Source organism: Cricetulus griseus, chromosome 8 (assembly GCF_003668045.3).
Source record: "Cricetulus griseus strain 17A/GY chromosome 8, alternate assembly CriGri-PICRH-1.0, whole genome shotgun sequence".
Lineage (NCBI taxonomy): Eukaryota > Metazoa > Chordata > Mammalia > Rodentia > Cricetidae > Cricetulus > Cricetulus griseus.
This window is the reverse complement of record NC_048601.1, coordinates 77633055-77642008: the sequence shown is the minus strand read 5'-3', so window position 1 is coordinate 77642008 and position 8954 is coordinate 77633055. Positions and strand designations below refer to the sequence as shown.

The following is an 8954-nucleotide window of genomic DNA, read 5'->3' as shown; positions in this document are numbered from 1 at the left end:
ATACATTGTATTGTGACATCCCCTACCCCCTCCCAATCCTGCTGAACCCCTTCTTCTTCTCAACTAGTCCTCTTCTTAGGTGTGTATCTTTTATTTTGTGACACTGGATTTAATTACAGTTGTTTGTGTAAGTGTAGGTGGCAGGCTATTATACCATTGGAGAACATTATTTACCTCTCACAATAACCATTATCTGCCTTTGAAGTATCTTAAGGAGTTGAGGAGTTCCTTAAGCCCCTCCACCTGTCCTGGAATGTTGACATTGAAGGGCTGATCTTGTGTAGGTCTTGTTGCAGTTGCTGTGAGTTCATGACAGCAGGGGCTCACATGTTCCTATGAGCTCTGATAACAGCCATTGACACAATAGTACCTAATCAATCTCTAAACAAACACCATGCACAGATGTTTTTTTTAAATTAGTTACTGTATTTTCAACTGCTTAAGGAAACCAAACAATAAGACATCATTGTTAAACAGTGTGTTCTCCTAGTTTTCAGGAATTACTACTTTAGAGCACAGATATTGCAGCAGTTTTCAATTATTTTGTATAAGGAAAACATCAAGTATTGAATAAAAACTATTTTCCAGTGGAAGACTGAACACCCAGGAGAATTTTGGGTTCCACAAGAGGCTCTTCACCTTTTATTGACTTTCAACTCTTTCATTATTGTGTAGATTGTAGACAGCTAAAAACACTGGAAATATTTTTTTTTGGCTGTGCCCATTCATCAAACAAATTCTGTGTGGTAGAAGAATCCACTATTGTCTATTTCACCATTCTTTTACTTCATATAAATGAAAATTCCTTGCCTTTTTCTTTGAATGTACTTCAACACTGGTCTGCTTCCCTCTTGAATTCATGAGCAAACATACTTGGAGTTTCATTTAAATATGTATTAAGTCACAATTCTGTTATTCTCTTTTAAATTTGTCTTGTAATTCTCTGGCATGGAATTTTGAAATTGAAATTTATTTTTTAAAGCCTTACTGGCATGGGATATTTTTCCTCTTGACTTGCAGCAATTTGAAAAGAAATCGTTAATACCTACTTAAATCCACTGTAATTATTGCTCAGATTAAATATCTGCAAAGAACTCTGACTTAGTCTGCTGAGAAATAAAGGATGAATATTTTCCTTATAATTACCAAAAACAGTTTGTGTAATTGTGCACTGTGAGGAATGTAATAGGTGAAGTGACTTCTTAGTTCCATTTTAGCTATTGACATTCACGTTAGCACAACTTTCGTTGTTTTAACAGAATCTACAAACTGAGTGTTGATCTCTCCCATCTGTGGTATTTACAATCATCCATTGGAGGACCATAATATTAAATCTGGTAAACATTGATTTAATCTTCAAAACCTTATGTAAATGTTGGTAACCACAGAAGTTTGTAACCTGTGGCTTGGACTGGACAAGGGAAGCAAAGGAGACTTCAGACAGGTTTGCGATGTGTTGAGTCAAATGGAAGTGCCTGGTTAACCATGATAATGACTCAGACTTAGTGCTAGTGAAGCCATGGTTGTTGGAAGAATATCTACAACCACTAACTTACTAAACCAGTGTAATCAGTAGTGTCTAGATATAAATATTTGCCCTTGGACCCACAGATAAGTATAGCCCTCACCCCTCATCAAGGAAACTTCTGTTTGCAGTAGATGGAGAAGACTATCAAAAACCACAACCAATCAGTATGCAGAGTTAGGAAGCCCAATCCTATTGAATACATCTACAAAACACTTCCACACTTAAGGTTCAGGAAACATTCTGGAATTGGGGAGTGGGGGAGTAATGATTTTAAGTACCAGAGGATCAGAAAGTTTGATATGAGACTGAGTCTCCTAGTAATGTCAGATGCTACAATCATAAAGCCTCATCAACATGAGTGCCCAAACATAAGCTGTCGAAGGATGGCACCAATGAACATGCCAAGCTGAATGGAGAAAAGCCCGTGAGGCCTTAACCATACACAAAACACTACAGTCAACTGAGGAAAGCTGGGAACAGGAGAGGTGGCTCTCCCCAGGGAAGAGCACCTATGTTGGTTGTCCAGTTCCAAACAATCAGCCCTGAAAACATACATACACATAGCATTAAATGAATAGAGCAGGTTATATTTAGGAACAAATATGTATGCAGTAACAATTAATGAAAAAAGAGGCCATGAATTTGAAAGATAGTAAGGAGAGCCATACTGAAGGGTTTGGATGGAGGAAAGGGAAAATGTTGTAATTAAGTTTGTAACCTCAAAAATCAAAAGAATATCACACCAAGACAGCAGTTACAATAATGATAATTACTTATAAAAATCATGATAGTGATTCAGAACTAGATTGGACAGAGCTTTCCTGCACTTACTAAAGTGACTAAAATGACATCAGTTTCTTTCAGGTCTCCTGATGTGGGGCTGTCAGAATTTCCAATACAATCTCATAGACCTGGCTCAAAGAACCAAGTGATCTACTTGACACTCAATAATTTCTCCCTCTCTCCCTATAAGGCTACTTTTTTTTGACTTTTTTTTAAAATTTGGATTACAAACAAGATTGAATACATGACAATCCCTGTTCCCTTCTCCCTTCCTTCCTCCCTTTAAGGCTACCTTTTTGCAAAAGTCTTTATAGTGCCTAGTTGATTTTCTTGTTTTATATCATCTTAGCATGCTCACACATCCCCAGTTCAAGTGCTCCTTTCTCTCTAGTGAGGGTAGAATGAAGAACTAGTGTGTACTGCCGTGCTCTGGCCATGATCTCCAGCTGATGTTCTGTATCATGCTGGGAGTCTTCCTAGCTTCTGTCAGACCTCTAGGAATCCTTGCTTTTCTGACTTTAAGGAATTATCAAATTCATTACTTTCTTGTATATTCATCAGAATCTCCCACACTGTTATTCTTGTATTTTATTATCATATTGATATAAATGCATAATTCATTTTAAATATATTTCTAATTACATTTATTTATTGTGGGAAGAATATGTGCATATGCAGTAGTAGATGTATGGAAATCAGAGGGCAGCTTACAGAGGTCAGAAATTTGCATTTCCCTGATGGCTAAGGATGTTGAACACTTTCTTAAGTGTCTTTCAGCCATTTTAGATTCCTCTATTGAGAAATCTCTATTTAGGTCTGTACCCCACTTTTTAATTGGATTGTTTGGTGTTTTGGTGACTAGCTTCTTGAGTTCTTTGTATATTTTGGTGATCAGCCCTCTGTCAGATGTGGGGTTGATGAATATCTTTTCCCAATCTGTGAACTACTGTTTTGTCTTGCTGACTGTCCTTTGCCTTATAGAAGCTTCTCAGTTTCAGGAGGTCCCATTTATCAATTGTTGAACTCAATGCCTACGCAACTGGTATAATGTTCAGGAATTGGTCTCCTGTACCAATTAATTCAAGGGTATTTCCCACTTTGTCTTCTAATAGGTTCAATGTGGCTTGTTTTATGTTGAGGTCTTTGATCCATTTTGACTTAAGTTTTGTGCATGCCGATAGGCGTGGGTCTATCTGCTCTCTTCTACATGTCCACATCCAATTATGCCAGCATCATTTGTTTATGCTGGAGAGGACGTGAAGAAAGGGGAACACTTCTCCACTGCTGGTGGGAGTGTCAACTTGTACCACCACTTTGGAAATCAGTATGGTGACTCCTCAAGAAAATGGGAATCAGTCTACCACAAGATCCAGCAATTCCACTCTTAGGCATATACCCAAAAGAAGCACATTCATACAAGGACATCTGTTCAACGATGTTCATAGCAGCACTATTTGTAATAGCCAGAAACTGGAAGCAGCCTAGATGCCCCTCAGCTGAAGAATGCATAGAGAAAATGTGGTACATTTACGCAATGGAGTACTACTCAGCAGAAAAAAAACAATGGAGTCTTGAAATTTGCAGGAAAATGGATGGAACTAGAAGAAACCATTCTGATCAAGGTAACCCAATCACAAAAAGACAAACATGGCATGTACTCACTCATGCAGATTTTAGACATAGAGTAAAGATTACCAGCCTACAATCCACACTGCCAGAGAAGCTAGTAAACAAGGAGGACCCTAAGAGGTCCCCTGGAGAGAGGAAAGGGTAAAGATCCCCTGAGCAAATTTGCAGCATGGGAAGGGGAGGGTAGGGAGCTAGGAGAACGAGAAGGGAAGAAGAGGAGGGATGCAGAGGCCATGAGGGAGCAGAAAGGTTGAGTCAGGCGAAGAATAGAATATAACAAGAATGGAGATACCGTAATAGAGGGAAACATTTTAGGTTTACAGAGAAATCAGGCACTAGGGAAATGTCTGGAGATCTACAAAGATGACACCAGCTAACAATCTAAGCAACAGAGGAGAGGCTACCTTAAATGCCCTCCCCTGATAATGAGATTGATAACCTTCATCCAGCTATCTGATAGCCTTCATCCAGCAGCAGGTGGAAGTAGAAGCAGACACCCACAACTAACCACTGAACTGAACTGGAATCCCGATGCAGAGAAGAATGAATGAAGAGCAAAAGGGTCCAGACCAGGCTGGTGAAACACACAGAAACAGCTGACCTGAACATCGGGGAACTCTTCCTCTCCAGACTGATGGCTGGGATACCAGCCTGGGACTGATGCAGACTACAGGAACATGGATTTCAGTGAGGAAACCTCAGAAATCTATGGGCCCTCCTGTGGTAGTTCAGTTCTTATCCCTAGCATAGGTATGGACTTTGGGAGCCCATTCCAAATAGAGGAATGCTCCCTGAGCCACGACACACAGGGGTGGGCCTAGGCCCCATTCTAAAGGATACAATAGACTCTGATGACAGCCTATGGAAGACCTAACCATTCAGGGGGAGCAGAAAGGCTATGTGATAGGTAGGGTACTAGTTGGGGGGGTAGGTGAGGACATAGGGAGAAGAGAACTGGAATTGTTGTGTAAAACAATCTGGTTTCTAATTCCAATTAAAAAATAAATAAAAAATAAAAAAAATGGAGTAAAGATATAAACAGAGACCTCTCAACAGCGGAATCTCAAATGGAGGAAAGACACTGAAGGACTTGAGCATCATCCTTACTCATCAGAGAAATGCAAATCAAAACTACTTTGGTTAAGATCAAAAACACTGGTGACACCTTATGCTGGAGAGGATGTGGAGTAAGGGGAAATTTCCTCCATTGCTATAGAGACTTCAAACTTGTCCAGCTGCATTGGAAACCATTTTGGCAGTTTCTCAGAAAGTTGGGAGTCAGTCTACATCAAGATGCAGCAATACCACTTTGGGGCATATACACAAAGGATGCACACTAACACCACAAGGACATTTGCTCAACTATGTTCATGACAGCATTATTTGTAATAGCCAGAATGTGGAAACAACCTAGATGGAACTCGATGCCTGAAGATTGGATAAGGAAAACATGGCACACTTACACACTGGAGTATACTCAGTGGTAAAACAACATCTACAACAACAAAACAATGACATATTGAAATCTGCATTAAGTGGATGAAACCCCCCCAAAAACAAAACAAAACAAAACAAAACAAAACAAAAAAACAAAAAAAACTTTCTGAGTGAGGTAACCCTGATCCAGAATGACAAATATGGTATGTATTTACTCATTTGATATTAAACATAAAAGAAAACTAACTAGCTTACCGACTAAATCCCCAGAGAAGCTACATAACAAAGTAGACCCTAAGGAGACATAGATGGATCTCCCTAGGAATGGAAATAGACAAGATCTCCTGAGTAAACTTGAGCATGGTTGGGGGTGGAAAAGGAGAGCAGAGGAGGGAAGGGGAGTGGGGAGGACAACATGAGGAAATGGGATGGTCAGCTTGGGGGAAGGTCAGTGAAAGAGAGCAAGGAAAGAAATATTTTGAAAGAGGGAGACATTACGGGATGATCAAGAAACCTGGCACTCAGGATCTGCCCAAATCTATAAGGATGGCCCCAGATAAGATGCCAAGCAATAGTGGAGGAGGTACCTGAACTGGCCTCCCCTGCAATCAGATTGAGGTCTCCCTCAATTGTCATCATAGAACCTTCATGCAGTAAATGACAGAAGCAGATGCAGAAATCTACAATTAACCACTGTACAGAGCATCTGGAGACCAGTCAAAGAGAGAGGGGAGTGATAATATGAGCAAAGGGGTCAAGATCAGGGTGGGAAAAACCACAGAAACAGCAGAACAGAGCTAGCAGGATCTCACTCCAGAGAGACAGCTGGGAAGACTGCATAGGACCAAACTAGCCCCACACAGCTGAATGCAGTTGACAGTGGTGTGGCTTGGGCAGTGTGTAGGGGACCACGGGCAGTGAGAAAAGGATCTATACCTAGTGCATAACCTGGATGTCTGGAGCCCATTCCCTATGGAGACATACCTTGTTCAGCCTAGACACAAGGGTGAGGGTCTTGTTCCTGCCTCAACTTGGTCAAGGGACAGACTTCTTGGACTACCCATGGGAGGCCTAACCCAGTTTGAGGAGAAGATGCCAGGAGGGGTATGTAGAATAAGGGGAATGCAGGAGGAGGGGTGCCAGAGGGAACTTGGATTGGTATGTACAAAAAGATGAACAGATTTAAAAAAAAACCAACAACTTCTTGGAACAATGCATTTTATTTCTAACAGAATAAACATAACTCAATAACTTTGGGGGGGATGTTAGTAGAATTGATGAAGGTGATATTCATTTCCCCTTGTGCCAGGCCGTCTGCCTAGTCTCAAGCTGCAGAGAACAGAGACATTAGGTGACCCAAGTGCTAACACAGCTGGGATCATCTTCTCATCAGCCCAACAACTGCATCTACTCAGCAGTAATAAGCTTCCCAAAAGCCTGGCATGCTGGGTCCTGTCAACCACCTACCATCCAGAGAGGATGACCCCAGTGTTATCAGCAACATCACCCTGTCTCACTCTCCTGGTTTTGCTCACCAGGATGCTCCTGCAGAGATGGTCAGGACTTCCAATGGCTACCTGGTCCTTCAATTAACTTTGTGTTTCTTTATCACTATACTTGCTTTGGTGTGTGTGTGTGTGTGTGTGTGTGTGTGTGTGTGTGTGTGTGTGTGTAGACACACTCACATGTAATATGTTTACGCTTGTGTGCTTGTGCATCTGTGTACTTGTACACATTCTCGTGTATTCTCAAACTTTGATCAAAGTAGCAAATGTATTCCCTCAAATGTCAATTCGCAGATGCTGTTACAGCTTGTGTTTTCAACACAGCCTTTCTCCAGGTCAGCAAGGTGGATGCACCTGTAGCCAATAGTGGTGGTGGTGGTGCATGCCTTGATTGAAACAATTGGGGGTCATGCTTGTCTGGATATAGAGACAGGGCCAAACAGCGAAAGCCTGTCTAAAAATAAATGAATAAATAACAAAACAATAAGGATATGCACCTTTGTCTCTATGTCCAAGTGCTTGGTAGCAAGCCTCAGCAGGCCTGCTGCTTCTTTCCCATGCTTGCTGGGGAATGTACTCACATCTCACAAGGGAAACAAGCACTCAGTGGACAGACAGACATGTTGCCAGCCCTCTTGTGATTCTGAATCTCGCCCTGGTGTGAATTTCATTCTTGACCAGCCACCCAGTCATCCTCATTGTGGAGACCAGGTCCAGGAGAAGCAGCTCTCTATGTATGACATTTTTTCAGGGACATTGCCTGGGTAGCCCAGGTTTGAAAGCTGTTTGTTTCTTTATTATGATAAATGGGAAAGGGGGAAAGAAATAAGGAAGAACAAAAGTATGTCAGATAGGTTTAAAGGGCAAGCGTCCCTCCACCCCAATCAGAAACTCACCTAACCAACCCAGTTGTGGCCTGAGTTGAAGCAGGGACTGCAGCAAATCAGGTGCACTAATGACACGGAGCTGGTAGAGAAGGACCAAAAGGGGTAGCACAACATCAGAGAGTCTCACAGCTTCAAGAGCTGGCTGCATTCTTACTTATTGACACAGGCTGGGTTCCCCATAGCCTCCAAACCTCCCTCCACACACCTCCCACATGATCAATACTTACCGAACAGCTCCTCAGTGCAGTGCACAAGGGATGAACTCAATGCTCAGGCCAATTCCTGATGTGAGTCACACAAAATATTCACTGCACATCTGGATGCTCCGTTTTCATTTCTCCATTTGAACGGTATTCAGATTCACAAGGAATATGCGGTTGTGATGGGATGCCATGTCATTGTTTTCTTAGATATGGGCATTAAGATTTGAGAGTAGGGATTGTTTCTTTAAAATAGTGTCATTCCTCCCACACTGGCTTCAATCTTTGTGTTGGAACATACCTTGACTGCCTGATCCTCTTGTCTCCAACCCCAATACCAGGCAAGCTCCACCTGGTTTGATTTTGTGCTGGGCAAGAACCCAGGAACAAGAACCTATGTGCACGATGGACACACCGACACTAGTCCTGTTGTTCACTCTCAGTTTTTAAAGAGAGAGATCTCACACTGCAACCAAGCTAGATTACTGTTCCTTATATTACCCAGGATGGCCTTGAGTCTATGGCTACTCTCCAATCTAAGCCTCCAAAGTCCCGGGATTATCGGCACACACCCTCACCCTGGCTCTGGCATCTAGTTTTAAGAAAAATCCACCAAGTGTCTAGAAAGGGCAAATGTGAGAGAGTGAGACCCCATGGGTGAAGGAGACTAAACCTTCAAACTGTGGGGGTGAGGCTCCATCTTCCTAGGGTCATCAGCTGCACATGTGGACATGCACTGGTGTCCTTCCATCTGTCCCACGGAGCTGCATAGACAGTTAGATGAGACCAATCTGAGGGCTGCTACTCAGAACAGGCCTTCAAAGATACCTGGCTATACAGGTGACAGTCCTGGGGTGCTGAACACTGACCCGAGTGTCCTCAAGGTGGCATGGGATGGGGAGAGCCTCCTTTACCTCCCTCCCATCCAGGTCACAGCTCACCAGCTTAGAAGAAGAGTGGCGTCCTGCTACAACTCATGTTTGTG

General features: G+C 42.3%; 1 long non-coding RNA gene across 1 annotated transcript; it reads right to left on the bottom strand.

Moving 5' to 3' along the window:
- Nucleotides 1–7752: 7752 nt before the first annotated feature.
- LOC113837164 lies at nt 7753–8954 on the bottom strand. Its single transcript, XR_004771042.1, has 4 exons — nt 8911–8954; nt 8643–8733; nt 7997–8174; nt 7753–7848 (listed from the first exon to the last, which is right to left on the bottom strand). It is a non-coding gene; the product is annotated as an uncharacterized LOC113837164 (long non-coding RNA).